The following is a 16,407-nucleotide window of genomic DNA, read 5'->3' as shown; positions in this document are numbered from 1 at the left end:
TAATTTTGTTTTTGTGGTGGAAGGTTCTACTCTACCTGTGTGGTGGCTTACAATTTTGTGGCTTTAATCTACTCTTCTAGATAAATCAGGAATTCCAAATGAACACAGGTGAGGGTATAAAGAGGTGTACCTTCTTTCTTTTTTGTTCCCACTAGAGTTAGTTTCGATGAGGTTCTGGTTTCCTGGTACAATGTATATATTCATTCAAAAAGAAAATCAGTCAAAAATTAAATTCAATACATCTGTTATTTATTTTTATTCTCAACAAAAATATACAATTCTACAGACAATTTCCTGAATAGAGGATTAAAAATGAGTAATTATATTCTTATCCCTGATATCACAGACTAGAACAGAGCTTTCCAGCATCTTTTTTACAACAAATCTTGAGTGAGTGGATTCTGTTGCTTCAGTATTTCCACTGCCACACTTTACTGAAGATGTAACCATTTGGAGAAGAGAAACAGAGAACAATTACAAACCCCTCTGATACTCAAGTCAATTTTGCATTCTTAAGATAGGGGTAAACACCACAGTGGTAGTTAGTCAGGTGTAGTTTTTCATTGCATAAAATGTTATAAAATAGGGCCCTTGAGAGCATCCATTATCACATATTGGTTAACATCACAGATTTTTAAAATCCCAGTTGCACTGAAGCCATGAAAAAGGCTTTCATCTGTAAAATCTAGTTTCTCTTTGTTATTAAAATAAATGAAGCCATTAAACAAAATATATGCATTAAATAGTCAAGTTCATCATTTGACATCATCAAAATGATGGAATTTTATATTTTTTTAATTGGAGTAGTCATCTCAGGATTCATATAAGGAACAGGCTCACAATGCAGAGAGGTTTATTGATATCTTATGGGTTGTTACGAGTGATGTTCTTTTTTCTTTCAAAAGATTTTTCATGAAGTCCCTTTAAAATGAAAGATAGTGTCTTATTGAAGAAGGGGAAGAAGACATAGAGAAACCTTTCCCCCAGAAATTGGTATTGACAAAATAAATTAATTTATTATGTGATCATTATACATTATTAATGAGCTTATATGATAAATGTGCTAAAAGCTACAATATTTCCAAATGCTTTTGTTTCCAAAGGCTTCAATCCACACACATGCTCACTCATGTGCACCCACACATGTTTTAGTTATTTTGGTATTCTTGAATGAGTTCTCACTTTGACTTCTCCCAACCAAAGCCTAGACCAAAAGATCCTTCACTCCATCTTCTTGAGAATACCCTTTATTGCTAAATGTGTCACTCATGTCTTACCAAAGAAAATAGGCAAATTGCCACATCTGAGATTCAACCAGTAAAAAACAAAGAAACCTAAAAGTTTTTAGGTCTCAAATGAGCCTCACACCTTGAAGGATTCATCCATACCAGACTATTGATTTTTTTTCTTCTATAAGCTGTATGATGTAGGATAGCTATAGTCTCCTTAGTGCCATAGAAGGTCCCTGGGGAATAAGCTAGGCACTTAGCTTCATATGAACTCTTTAAGACCATGAAGGGGGTAGTATTTAAGTGCATTTATCCATCTCTCTATAGAATTGGGCAGATCCATAATGTCTATCCCACTTGCCTGCCTTTTGCATTCCTAGCGGCTAGCTATCCCATATTATTCAGAAGAACATAGCAGCAATCCAGTTAATTCTGTCCTGTCCTGGTTTATTTCTAGGGGATCCTTTGATAAGTGAATACCATCTCATTTAGGGAAGAACTTCATTCCTCTCAGCTATCCTCAGACTCAATTTCTAGGAATAAAGATCTTTGAACAAATGTAAGCTTTAAGGCCTAGAAGCAATAAGGATCACACTCAACTTGGTACTGATGTTAACTGCAAAGAAACTTCAGTTGGGTGAAACAGAGAACTACTGAATACTATTCTTACATATCTACTATGCTTAGATCTTCCTAAAATTGATTGTTCCAATGACATGAAAGATTTCAAGTACTTTCAAAATGCCTTATTTGAGGAAAGGACTTTAAGAAAGCAGGAAAATGGGTCTTCTATATGTAATTGGCAACCCAGATGAACACCAACAATGAAATAGCACAAAATATGGATTAAAATAAATATAAATTTAAGTTTTTTGTAAAAGAATGAATTAAAATTTTAGCTTTTAAAATATCACCCAGAAGTTTGTTTTTATGTGTAAAATTTCAAGAATTTATTTGTACTACAAAATGTCAAATCTTGATGACTTAATTAAAAATTTAAAATCATTTGTTATTTTATACTGTTTTTGAGATATGTGACAGATTAGATAGAGTATTCAACTTTGGGTCAGTAGTTGAGACACTGAGATCAAGTCCCAGATATTAGGATTATAAATAATTGTTTAATCATCATCTATCTTACAAGTGCTATGCCAACTTTAAGATGTGAATTTTAATTTTTTATTTAATTTAATTTGTGAGGGAATACGAGTTATCATTTTCAATTGGAACTTAGCTTCTAAGGTGATTTTTTTCTCAATTGAGGTAGATTGTTCCTTATTTTCTCTTTCATTATCATCAGAACCTAGGAGCTGCATCATACTAGAAAGAGTACTGGACTAAACTTCATAAATTCTGGATTTCCATTTTACTTTTACCACTTAATAGCCATAATGATCTTGGATAAGTCACTTAATTTCTGCAAAATGGGAAAAATAATAACAATTGCTCACCATATAGGGTTATTGGGAGGATCAAATAAGTTTATTTAAGTAAAAGCAACTAGAAACTGTAACCCTATAAAGATGTAGTATATTTACTTCAGTCCCCTTCATTGCTATTCATGTGCTATCAAAGTAGCACAAGAAGGCTCTCAGAACATTGGACAAAACCCAATAATGGATGTTTGGGAAGACAGATATGAGTTTTCAGGGTAGATAAGAGACCTACTATGTCCTAGGCACTATGCTAAGCACATTGTTTTTTTTTAAAGAATATTTAAAAGAACAAAGAGAGCTGCTATAAATATTTTGGAACATATAGGTTCTTTACCTTTTCCACTGATGTACTTGGGAAACAGATCCAGAAATAGTATTGCTGGGTCTAAAGGTATCCACAGTTTTATAACTCTCCAGGTTTAATTATTGTGAATTGCTCTCCAAAATGGTTGGATCAGTTCATAGTTCCACCACCAGTATATTAGTGTCCCCACAAAGCACTTTATAAATATCATATCATTTGATCTTCACAACCACCATGGGAGGCATGTACTATTATTATTCCTATTTTGTAGTTGAGGAAATTGAAGTAAATAGAAGTTAAGTGACTTGCCCAAGGTCACACAGGGAATAAATTTCTGTGGGTAAGTCTCCCTGACTCCTAGCTCAGCACTTTATCCAATGTACCAATTAGCTACCTCTAAGATGGGCAGTCATGGAAAAATGTACTATTAGAGGGAATATTGCATTAATAAAATTACAGCTCCTTTGGAATATGGACTTCATCTTCAATAGTCCATGACTTTATTGGTATGGATGAGTTCCTTCCCCCAATGAATATGACATCTGCCCTCTCTACCTGAAGATACCATCTTTGTGAATGCCTATCATTGAAAAAATGATCACTTAGAGGTCAAACCTCTAGCAATAAGCCTTTTCTACCTTCTCATTACCAGTCTGCAGATGATAGATATGCAAACCATGACCAAATCCATACTTCAATCCTCTCCAGGTTTTTGTAGGACTTGCCAGAACTTACTAGCTTAATCTATGACAAACCAGCATCCTCTCCAAGGTATAACTGGAGTATGACCACATGTTTATGCACTCAAAAAAATTTTCTCCTTTTCCTTAAAAAAAGTCCAAAACTTATATCCAGGTTTACCTTTGACTGAGATTGTCAACAAATTGGACCATAGGACTTTGTAGGAGAGATGTTGGGCATCAGTTCCCATTTTGGTGATTTTTATTCTTCTAAGAACTTCTAAGGACTATGAACATATCCAGGCACAATAAATAGGTTACTACTATCTTTTTATTATTCAATCTGAATCATTGCTTTTCAAAAAAAAAAGCACTATTATTTTGAAGAGTAGTAATATGGACCACATTTCTCTATCCTTACAATCTGCTTTGGAGACACAGATGGACACATGGAAAATAAAGTTCCATATTTTGAAATGATTTGCTTAAGAAGATTTAAAGATATAAACTTGATTTTATTACATAAGTAATTAAAATTCATAGATTATTTCAAATAAGGTAAATTCTTTAGTCTTAAAATTATATATATATATATGATCTTATTCTTAAGAAGGATAAATAATCTTTTAAAGAAATGAATACTTGAGGTAGCAGTATCAGAAAACATTAATTTTTTTTTGCAGTGAGATGAAGGACATATAACTAGTTTCATGAAAATTAGCTTAGTAAAGATGAAATTCATTTGAATCTTAACTTTGCTTCTATATATCCTCTTGTTTGGAGTATGTTGAATTGATAATGCCTGTGTGTGGAAGAATTCTGATTGTTTCTTTTTGCTTCACTCACAGCTTATAAAAATGCAAGTAGATCCTACCTAATGAATATTAATAAGACTGATGTCTAGATAACACATAAACCCCCTAGATCTGTGGAATTTGGATGGAGTAGTCAGAAAGGATTTTTGTGGCTTTATATAATACCAAATTTACATACTTTTAAAGAGTAAACATGATCTTAATATTTTAACATCAATATTCTAAAGTAGAGACTTTAGAGAGGTAAAAAGCTTAATTTACTTTCTTTCCCTGAACATTATATTCACCCAGGTCTGCATTTTAAAAGACAGGAAACAGTTAGCTAAAAAGAAATTAACTTAATCCCCCTTCATTAAGTTCCAGTCCCTTTTTGTTACTTAGAGACAAGTAATAATTATATCCACGGCAATGCAAAGCATGTTTTATACTTTTGTTATACAAAAGAAATTCAGTTGTTAAGGAGACAGAAAAAGAAAAAGAGAACACTGATAAATAGTGATTTTTCCCCCTTATATATTCCATGATTCTTGAAAGTAAATCTTAGTCAGGTATTATAGAGACTTCATTTAGTTAACTGAAAAAATGTCAATCATCAACCAATTAAATCACATCTTGCCTAGCAAAGGACATTATATAGTAAAGTGGATGTAAAACTCATAAATTGGTTGGACCTTCACTTTTAAATAATAATATGGGAGAAATGAGCAATTTGTTTTCAGGAAAAAAAATCTGGTAGAACTTTTGGCAGGAAGGTATGATAATCATGTAGTACATATCACTCAAGGAAGGGTTTGGGTTTTTTTTTTTTTTTGGTGTTGCAAAGAGACAAAAAATTGTCTTTTACGAAGGAAGAAAATCATTAAAATGTAGTTCTTTCCATTATATACCATTATTTGTCATTTTTATTGCTTTTCTATAGTTTTCATTGCACCTTTAATGGTATGCTTGGTCAGAAAAGGTGAGAGGGAATGTGAACACACTTGGCTGCTGATGTTGCTGTTAAAGCCTGCTAGCTGTGCTTCAATCCTTGTCCCTGTAGATTTTAATGTCCCCACAGACTGCTGGCAGCCTGCTTCCAGCTGTGGCAGGCATGATGCAGCGAATTGCTTTTGAATGTTCTTTACTCAAATAGGCAGTAATTACAAGCTTAAAGAGGTTTAGTGGTCCAGTAAACTACATAATCACCCCTGAATTAGCCTAGGCTCATCAGTTGCAGTCCAGCAAGCTCAAGTCTGCTGTTTGTATGCAGTCTTTATCACATAGCAACCTGATCAGCAGGTGTGGAACAGCAAGAGTCCCCCATAAACACAACTGTCTACTGGGGACAATGATCTCTAATGAGATGAGGCTACACCATCACTGTAATTTAAGTGGGAAAATTAACACCAGAGAATGTGTACCAGTTCCAGGGGTCTTTAGTCATATCGAGAACAGCATGTGCTCTCTCTTTTTCTCTCCCCTGCCTTACTCCTTCCTTCCTTTCTTCTTCCCTGCCTTATTTCCTTTTTCCTCTTTCCTACTCTCTCTCCTTCCCTTCCATCTTCCTTTTCCCCTCCCCACTCTGTCGTCCTCTCCTCTTCCTGTCCTCTCTCTAGTTCTCTTTCTTTACACTCCTTTCTTAAAACATTCCCACCTAGAAGAATGCACTGTTTCTGCTGATAACTTATGGGTACTTTATTCTTTTACAAGGATATGTTGTGAATATTTAATGCTGGACAGGGCATCTGTTCAGGCACTAGCGATTGCTGTCAACAAAGAAATATTTCAAAATAGCATCATTGTATTTTATCTTCCTATATGTTTTCTTACTGATTTCAAAACACTTTCATTGTAATTTGTAAAGTAGAGAAATATTATAGAAGGTATTGGTAGATTCTGTTTAAAATTCTTCACTATATCCTAAATACTACAGATAAGTTTCAGATAGTTTTTAAAAGATTTTGATATATAACATGGATACAATAACACGACTCTTCTGTGAAAAAATCCCAAACAGAAACACATTCTTCTGTCTATAGAAGAATTTAGGGAATGGAGCACATTGATTAAAACAAACTCTTATTTTAATTTAACTTAAAGTTCGTATTCTAGAATATCTAGTTGGAAGTAGGAATTGCAGAATAGAATATGAGAGAATGTTTGAAACATGAATTCACAGAAAGTAAATGACAACTCAACAAAAGTAGAGGCTTTGAAAAAAACTTTTTGAGATTACAATGTCTTTTGCTATATCTTGAGAGAATGTATAGACTGTTCCTACTCCCCCCCTTTAAAAATAGTTTGTGTGGTCAGGTTTGGTACATAAGTATTGAAGGATATTGCTTGCTAACAGATATTTTACTAAAGTAATCAGCTGTCAATTGATTTCAGCAACAGTAGAAGCCATTTTATGTATTTGGGGTCTTGTGGGTCTCTGATCTTAACATCATGAAAAGGAATAGTCTCCATTTGTGTTCTTATTATGAGTCCTTTCTTTTGGGTTCCAATTCTGTAAAAAAGGGTGTGATATAAAGATGTAATTGTAAATATGTAAAGATGGCTTCAGATGAAAACTATTTTTGATAACTCCTCAGAAACAAAAAGAATTAGAAAGTTTAATAAATATGAAAACAACACTTTTAGTGTGTGCAAAGGTGTTTTTACTAAGCTAATATGACATACATTAATAAGCAGATGATGGACAAATTGGTTTGGATTAGACTTCCTATCTTATAGGATGTTTTAGAGATATTTCTGTTAATAGGCCAGATGTACAGAAAAAGGAAACAGAATCCATAAGTCCTGGAAATACATAAGAAAATTGACTAGACATTTTCCCCCAGTAATATTGTACTATTCATAATTAACCCCATTCAGAATAAATAGGATAAGCCTATCCATCATCGCTAGGACAAGAACAGGGTAAAGAAATGCTTTCTCTGGTTCCTCAGGGCCCATGCTGTGAGGCCACCTTGTAGGTGAGACCACCTTACAACAAGGTCCTTTGGTTCTTCAGTAACTAAACTCCTTTGGATAGAATCCAACACAGACTTGTCTTATACTGAATTTCGCTCTATGGTAAATGGTGTTGTGGCAAGGTTCCAATGAACCTAACAGTGGGTATTCTGTAGTGATTTCTTCACTTGGAAATCATGTCCATGTTTTGATAAAATGTTTTTCTAAAGGACTTAATGAAATAAAAAAATTTGAAAGATAATTTTATAGGGAAAACCCCCTACTTATTTCTCATTGTTCCAGTATGAAATGTAGTAATGATTTCCTCCTTCACACATTTTATTTTTCCCACTGTTTATTGGTCTGTTTTTTAATATAAAATTTTTATATTGAAAATACAAAATACAGATTGTTAGAATTAAGAATTAGCTAAACATTTTAAATTAATTTTAAACTTTACCAAAAATGATATAAACCATTATTAGGTAGGGATCCTCATTTATCCCTTCAAAACACTTACTAATGTTGATTATTAAAGGGTATTATTATGAGATATGTACCTAATGAATGATGCCTAAGTAAATTACTATTTATCATTTCCTGAAACATTTTATTTTTAGAAAGTTCAAAGGATTGTAGAATCCTTAATATGAAGAATATCTCTGCCAATTTTATTTGGTTTATTTTATATTTTGTTGATGCTTAAAGTTAATTTAAAGATAAGATAAGTTGAAAAGGATCATTTCATTATTGGCTGAATGGACTTTCTTTGTAATCGACTATAAAACAATGTTTTCACTGCTCTGCATTGTAAAGATAGCCTCATTAGTGCATTTCAAACACAAAGATTGTTATGAAATATTAACTAGTGTTCAGTTTTTCCTTAGATGCTTATGTCATTTTCATGAGATAACATCAAGTTTATAGACTCCTACTTGACTTTCCTAGTTGCACACCTCAACTTGGCAACTTCTTTAGCCACTGTTGGATATAAAAGAAATCACGGTTCATCTGTTTAAAATGATTCAACGAGGCTGCAGAAAGAGCAAGCTCTAAACAATAAATGCAATACATTTAGTCAGTGTGCAGTTAGGCGATCTAAGTGTGTTGGATGAGAATTAAGAAAAGCAGGTTGAAATCTTGTGACTTCACTGATAATGTTCCAAACATTTTTGGCTACTTAGCAAGCACAGACACCCTCGGGTTTTTTTTTTCCTTCTTTCCCCTTTTTTGATTCCAACATGTGTGAGGATACAGGACTCAACTACTATGAATTCAAGCTATGTTCTTAGACTACACCATGCACTGCTTTTGTAATGCAAATGACAGGCACAAAGTGTCTCTTTGATAATGTGCAGTCAGGAGACAAAAAAAGCATTCACTGAAACAGTAAAACTAATTCATAAAGCTGAAAGACAATAAGAAAGCATTATGGATTTATTTTTTTAAGTATTCTAGCTCAGTGTAATTGTCACAATGTAAACTATTGAGAGCCTATATTGCAGGAAAAATATGGCAATGCCAAGTTTACTTAAAATGAAAAGTTTTCACTGGCAAAAATAAACAAAATTGAATTATAATTTAATCAGTTAAACTTTCCTCTTTATATCAAGCTTTAAGTCCCTTGATATTGTTTTATTTCCAGTGAGTATCATAAGAGAAAGTTACAAAAGATTTTTATATTTGTTTACATGACAGAAATTCAGTGGTTAAGGTCCATATGGTGGCATTTTTTTCTTTAAAGGAATATCTCTCTATCACATACCAGTTTTTAGCTTAAGGTCAGCTTATATTAATGCATTAAACTTAGCTGTGGAGGAGGCAGAGGGCTGGAGGAAAAAGGATAAAAGAACTTCCGAAATGGTTCTCCCAACATATTCAGCCAAGCAACAGAACATTGCCTTGATAAGGGTTCTTTTGGACAGTTGCCATAACTCCTCATGTTAGATCAGGAGCTCCCCCAGTGCCTATTCCCATACCTTTTAAAGCAGAGCATGTAACATTTTACTTGAAGATTGCTTCTATCCCTATTGCTTTGTTATAGCTGTTTTGCAGTTTCAGTATTGAGGCAGTTCTGTGTCACAAGAAATTACTAATCTGAGGTTTGAGAAGGGACAGCTTAGCCTTCCATTATCTCACCAGCAAGCTGTGTACAGGATTATTTTCAAATTTTCTGCTGCTATTACAATGTGCTGTTATAGTGGGCAAGGCAGTGAGGGAGGGAATGTTATTGATACTTGGTTACCAGGACAGATAAGATAAAGTGCATCACTGTCCTGGCATCTGCACTTGCAGCCAGGGGTGGAAAATTTGATGAAAAGAGTACAGTTGAACAAGAAGTATCATTAAGATATGTCTGGATATTTTCTGTCTCTATTTACTGAGGAGCTTCTCTTTTCCCATTGATGGTCATATGAAAAAGTCTGATTGATTGTTCAGCTAAACAAGCTTTCTGATGTGTGCTGAACCAACTGGTTTTATATACCTTGGAACCACTTACCCACCCATGCAACATAAGTTTAATTTAGCATTTATAACTTTCTTCAGAAAGTTGTTATTTTTTGGTGTCTTTCTATTCTTTATTGTTCGGATGATAGCTCTAATTCTTATTTCACATAGCTATTTTTTTAGCCTTTTCAAACTCTCTGGGACTGTTCCTATCACCTTGGGCATATTCTGTAGCCATCTTTTCTGTGTCTGATGGCAGTATTAAATAATCACTACTGTACTATGTCATTATTATTAGCAGTAATGCTGAAATTCCCCAGAATCTCACTAATAACGGCCAAAAATTCAGTCTGGACTCTAAGGAAGAAAACCCCATCTTGATTTTTTAAATATTTTTAAAGATCCTATTTCCTTATTTGCTTTTTTTATTAAGAAGTTGGTAATTCCTATAGGGTTACACCACCCTCTTTTCTCTGAGTCTTTAACTGCTATCCCCCCCCCCTTTTTTTTCCTGCTGATCCTGACAAGGCAAGCCTAATGCACATGTGCTAGTTGGATGCTGGAAGAGGGTCAGCTTTCCCTTCCCATACATAATCACTGTTTTATAGCTTTCATTCATTCCTGAGGTGTTAATGCAGATCAAATGGGAAACACTCCAGAAAGAACCCTCCTAGCTACTGCGTGTTTTCCTCTCCAGTTCCAATCGTTAATTCTTATTGTAAGATCTAAAGGTAATTTTGTTTGCTCTCTTAATGCGTTGAGGCTCTCCCTGTGGCCCTAGCATATCCTTTCTCAAATTCCCATCTTGATCAATTGTTTGCAAATAATTAAGCTTTTAAGAGATAATGGCATGAGGCTAATGTACACAACAAAGTAAAGGTCTCAAGTCACTGTCTATTGAACTATGGTTCAAATTTGCTTTGATATCCCAAAGTGATTAGGTTGATTGGTGTCTCTGGTAAGTGCAATCAGTATTTCCTTTATAAGCAACTATTAATATTTTTTAAACTTGTCGTTTGAACAAGTATACTAGGAAAGAGAAGGCAGTGGGTCTTGTGGGCAGAAGGAGTCCTATTCACACCATGTACAGGAAAGGAGGATTAGTTGTAAAGGTTTGGAGTGAATTTCCCATTTCTGGATAAAATGGTAGTTCTCTGGGCTCACCCTTGATCTCTGTTGCAGTGGGATGTCTGCCATTGCCTGTGGCCCTCACAGGCCTGACTAGCCCTGTGGGTGGGAATGCAACAGGGCTTTGGATGTTTTTGCAGGAGTCTTGCCTGTGGCATGTTGGTTCTTTGTCAGGTCATTTTTCTTTAGGCTACCAAGGAACAACTCCTAATGTCCACCAAGAGCTTATATAATAAGGATGCACAAGGTTTAAGACATTTTGAACAGATTGAATTTCAGTTTAAAAGCCTGCCTCATTGTGAATTTTTTGGCTGACTGAGAATTAGCTATGTAAAGTCATGGCTTTCATGAGATTATAGCAATTATAGATTTTTCATGAAATGGAAAGTTTATGCCACGCTAAGCTAGTAACTATGAGGGGAAAAATTAATTGGTTGACCTTAAACATGCCATGGTTTAGGAATTGTGCTTTAGTACATTTTAGTAGAGTTTTGTGTGGTCTTTTTCTTTTTCTTCTTTTCTTTTTTTTTAGTGGTACTTAATTTTGTCCAGTCTTATCCATTTGGGAAAAAAAGAAAACCCTGAACAATTGGAGATTGCTTAATGGAGACAGAGTGCTCGATCCTCATAGCTTGAGGCAGCTTAGCAATTATTGCTGCATGAAATTAGACACAGTTTGTTCCAATTACTTAAAATCAGATCACATGAAAAGTGACAGAAGAAAATAAGAAGAGTAGAACTTTTTTACGTTATGATATTTAAATTATGAAAACAGAAACTAAGACACATGAAGAAGCAACACAAATTTGCACTTGAGATTATGAGTAGAATATTAGGACTCTTTGAATGTTTAATGATTCTGGTCAATCTAATGATCCAAAAGGGATTTACTGGACAATGCTTGCATAAATAAAATGTGAAATAAAATGTGAATACTATTGGCTTTATAAGTATGTATATGAACTTGCTCACAAATAGGCATGCAAAACACTCCTGAAAACACAGCACAAATAAATTACTGTAACAATTCTCCATTTCAAATGTAACTAGAGATAAATAGCATAAATATTAATTTTTATCCAGTTCTGGTCATAACATTAAGACGGATAACAAGATAGGGCAAAAAGATATAGCCATCATGGTAAACTAAAAGAGAAGACTGGCAAACTGATTGAGCACATTGAAATTCTTTTACAATGACTTATAAAAGAACTGAAAAACTTTAGGGGAGAAAATGCTATAGGCAGAAAATCATGTTTGCCAAAAGGTTGGTCTTTAAGTGATAAAAGCTTTATAAAGGGAGATGTTATAACTGGATGTAACAACTGTATAATTTAAAAGTGAGCCTGTGTTCTGGTTGGGCAACAGAGCTATGAATAAAACTGTTGCTAACTTACAATTCTATGGTGATACTGCATTGGGCTATCATTTGAAAATATAAGTTTTATATTTATATTAGGACATATATATCTCTTTGAGATTCTAGGAGAATCACCATAAAATGCAGCCATTATATACATTGAGCTGCAATACAGTATTTTCCAATGACAGAATAAAAGGTTTCTTTGGTCTCTGTATTCTGTGACATGCCTCTATCTAGTGGGAGTTGAGTTTTTGAAATATTCTTATTCTTCTGTAAAATGTATTTCAACGAAAGGGGGGGCAAGTACAGATATGAAACCATAGACATACAATGCGATTTAAATTTAAACTACTATATTTGTGAGATTTTTAGCTCTTGGCAGATATTGGTCTGAGCAGAGGCATAGTGATAAGAACACAAAGCTTGGCACCAGATAGCTGGAATTAAAAATCTAGCTTTGTCTTTACCACTTGTGTCACCTTGGGCATGCTAGTTCATCTCTCTAAACTATGCTCTCTCATCTATAAGAAAAGGAGGTTGAACTAGATTTTAAATTTATGATCCAGTCACTATCTCCTATGGTCTTCTTGATTATTAAGAAAGCACTATAAGGCTTGCAATATGAGATGTGTGTGTAGGTGTGCATTCACACACAATCATACTTGAACTTCACAACTACTCTATGAGATAGGTATTACGGCTGTTAGTATCACCATTTTGCAGAACAAGAAACTAAGAAAAGGCTATGTGATATAGTGGAATGAATCTAGAATCAAGAAACCTGGGTTCAAATCCCTTCTCTGCTGTATTCATACAGTTTAGCAGGGTTTTATGTGAGCTTTTATTATTTTTTTGATATTATATTATTCTGCTACTTTGTTCTGTGCAGTCTTATCAATTTAGGAAAACAAAAATGACCTGAACAATAATAGAGTGCTTCCTTAGACAAGACTAGGATTCAATTGTAAAATTGTTTCTCAATTGTAAAATTGTTTCTCAATTGTAAAATGTTATGTGTGGGAGGTCCCTTATAGATCTAGATTTATATTATCCAATGATATTCAGTGATCTTTGCCCGTGTTCACAGAGCCAAGAAGGTAGCAGAGGAAGGATTTCCACCCACTTTTTAGATTCGACCTCCAGCATTGTGCCTTTGTGAGGTTAACCAATTCTGTTATTTTTGAACCGATTTCATGGATACTTCTTGTTGTGGGTAGATATTTGAAGATATGGTGGCATAGGGAGCACTGTGGATAGGGCACTGGCTCTAGAGCAAGGAAGACATCTTCTGAATTCTGATCTAGCTTCAGATGCTTACTAGTTGTGTGACCCTGGGCAAGTCACTTGACCCTCTTTGCCTCATCTGTAAAAGGAGCTGGAGAAGGAAATGGAAAACCACTCCATTATCTTTGCCAAGAAAACCTCAAGTAGGATAATGAAGAATCAGAACCAAACAACAACAACACAGAATAGCAGAGCTGGCTTGTAAATACATCCTGTGGTTTGGGGCTATCTTTCACGATGGTCTTTCTACTTTTCAATAGGGAGTAAATTCTAGTCAGTAGCAATATGGACCGATGCAGTTTACCTATTAATTGAGTTTACCATTCACTCTTGCAGAGTTAGATGGAACACTAGAATGGAAATCAGGAGCTTAGTTACTGATATAGATGTTATATTGGGCAGATCTCTTCACCTGATCAGTTTTCTCATCTGTGAAATAGGAGTGAGAATACATTTGCCTTGCTTCTTTGAAAGGGACATATTGACAATTCAAATATTTTCTATAAAATCCTTACTGGTCTTTAAAGAAAGGCACTACATTCTAGAAATGCAATCCCTTATTGTAAATGTGTGCTTATTGGTTAAATGCCCAAACCAAAGATAATTACAATGTTTATGGAAATAATTGATACATCATCTTTGCTTCCTTCTCACACTTGCCTTCTCTTTTACAAAAATCCCCATGTGTGCACCTATAGGATGTGCTTACAATTGCATAAAGAAGCATGGAAGTGGTCATTAACATGATTTTTTTTAAAAAAATCACATCTCATCAGACACTTAAAGCTTTGCTAATTAGCCTTCAGCCTTCAGTAGATCAGATTTTGTTTAGGTGACACAGTTAAATTCAATGCTGTGGTTGCCTTACAATTACTAGAAGACTGGGTTGCTTGTCTGAACATTTTTTTACCTCTAAAATTCACTGGGATATGATGCTCTTGTTAGTTTTCATTTATAGAATAGTGTCAAAGAAGTAGATTATGTTTTCATAATATGTTTTCGCTTCAGATGGATATTTCAGAATCAGAGATTTTTAGAATCATAAATGACGTTAAGAGAACATTTCGACCAGGACCTCTCAGCCATTTTCATGTCATAAACCCTTTGGATAGTCTGGTGGAACCTATGGATCCCTTATCAGAATAATGTTTTTAAATGCATAAAATAAAATTAGTAGGATTAAAAATAAAATCAAATGCCTTGAAATAGTGCTAAAACATATATATTTAAAACAAGTCCTTCATCTAGTCCTATTCCCTGGTTTTGTAGAGGAAAAAATGAGCCCCCCTCCTCCAAGTAAAACTACATACCTGAGGACATACAGTTTCCAGCAAATGACAGGACTTTGATTTGAATCCATTTCTTCTGACTGTTTCCACCAGTCAAAAGTATTACAATTATAATGTATGTAGTCTTTTTCTTTTAAACCCTTCCCTTCCATCTTAGAATCAATACTATGTACTGGTTCTAAGGCTGAAGAGTGATAAAGGCTAGGCAATGAGGGTTAAGTGACCTGCCCAGGGTCACACAGCTAGGAAGTGTCTGAGGCCATATTTGAATTCAGGACCTCCCATCTCCTGGTCTGGCTATCTACTGAACCACCTAACTTCTCCTAGTGTATGAATTCTTAGTAAGTGGCATCTAGGTGGTGTAGTTGAAAGACTGCTGGGCCTGAAGGTGGGAAGACTCATCTTCCTGAATTCAAATCTGGTCTGAGACATTTACTAGCTATGTGACTGTGGACAAATCACTTAACTCTGCCTCAGTTTCCTCATTGGTAATATGAGCTGGAGAAGGAAATGACAAACCATTGCAGCATCTTTGCCAAGAAAATCCCAAATGGGGTCTTGGAGAAGGCAGAGAGACTGAACAATAACCACTTATGACTGTTGCCACCCTTTTTCTTTCAATCATAGGACTTCTATTTCTGATATGTGAATTATTAATAAGTATAATTGTGCTATGATTTGTTTTCATTGCTTATCATATGATTTTAAAAAATAATGATTTAAACATAGCCTTTTCTGATCTTGTAACTTGCTTGGTATTCATTTTTATTTACATCCATGAATTATTTTGAGTTTGATATAAGAAGTCTTTGCTATTTATTCTTAAGAAAAACAATAGCCTTTTTTAAAAAAAACTCTATTTTGAGTCATATTGAAGATCCCAGCATTTATTGACTCACAGGATAAATTTTTCAATTGATATTCATTTTGAAATACTTAACCCAGTGAAATTGTTAGTGATTTTTAAAAGATAGCTCTAATTCTGGGCATTTCTAAGTAGCAATGTAGTACAGTGTAGAGTATTAGAGTAGGAGTTAACTTCTGTGGGCCCTGGCTTTTTTTCCCCTTTAAAATGAGAATTGATCTTTAAGATTCTGTTCACTTTCAAAATGCTGGGAAGGGAGGAGTTAACTGGGTATTTTATTGTAACAAACAAATAAATTTAAATTTTAAAAAATGCTATTTTCTAATGGACTACTTCTGTGCCAAAATTAATTTTCCATTTCTACCAGTCTAGTACAAAGTGAAGCAAAACAAACCACTAACTTTTAGTCATGCATATATAGAAAAAAACTGTACTAAACTTTGAATTGCAACAAATAAACCCATTAAGGATAAACTCAGTATCAAGGTACTGCAAGTATCCTAAGTAGCTATTTATACACTTCAGTAATCTTTGTAATTGGCTTGTCTTTTACTGCCATTAATTAGATGATGTAGTATTCCATTAATAAGAGTGACACACCTCAGCATTTTCACCTTTAATTACAGACTTCA

The 16,407-nt window shown here is 34.3% G+C and overlaps 1 protein-coding gene across 4 annotated transcripts in view; it reads left to right on the top strand.

Annotated features, from left to right (window-relative positions):
• The window catches only part of MEIS1 (Meis homeobox 1), a 154,322-nt gene that overhangs the window by 111,001 nt on the left and 26,914 nt on the right, over positions 1–16,407 (top strand). The window lies entirely within an intron of this gene.

The sequence above is a fragment of the Monodelphis domestica genome, chromosome 1, assembly GCF_027887165.1.
Source record: "Monodelphis domestica isolate mMonDom1 chromosome 1, mMonDom1.pri, whole genome shotgun sequence".
NCBI classification, from domain to species: Eukaryota; Metazoa; Chordata; class Mammalia; order Didelphimorphia; family Didelphidae; genus Monodelphis; species Monodelphis domestica.
This window is presented reverse-complemented; position numbering and strand designations above follow the sequence as displayed.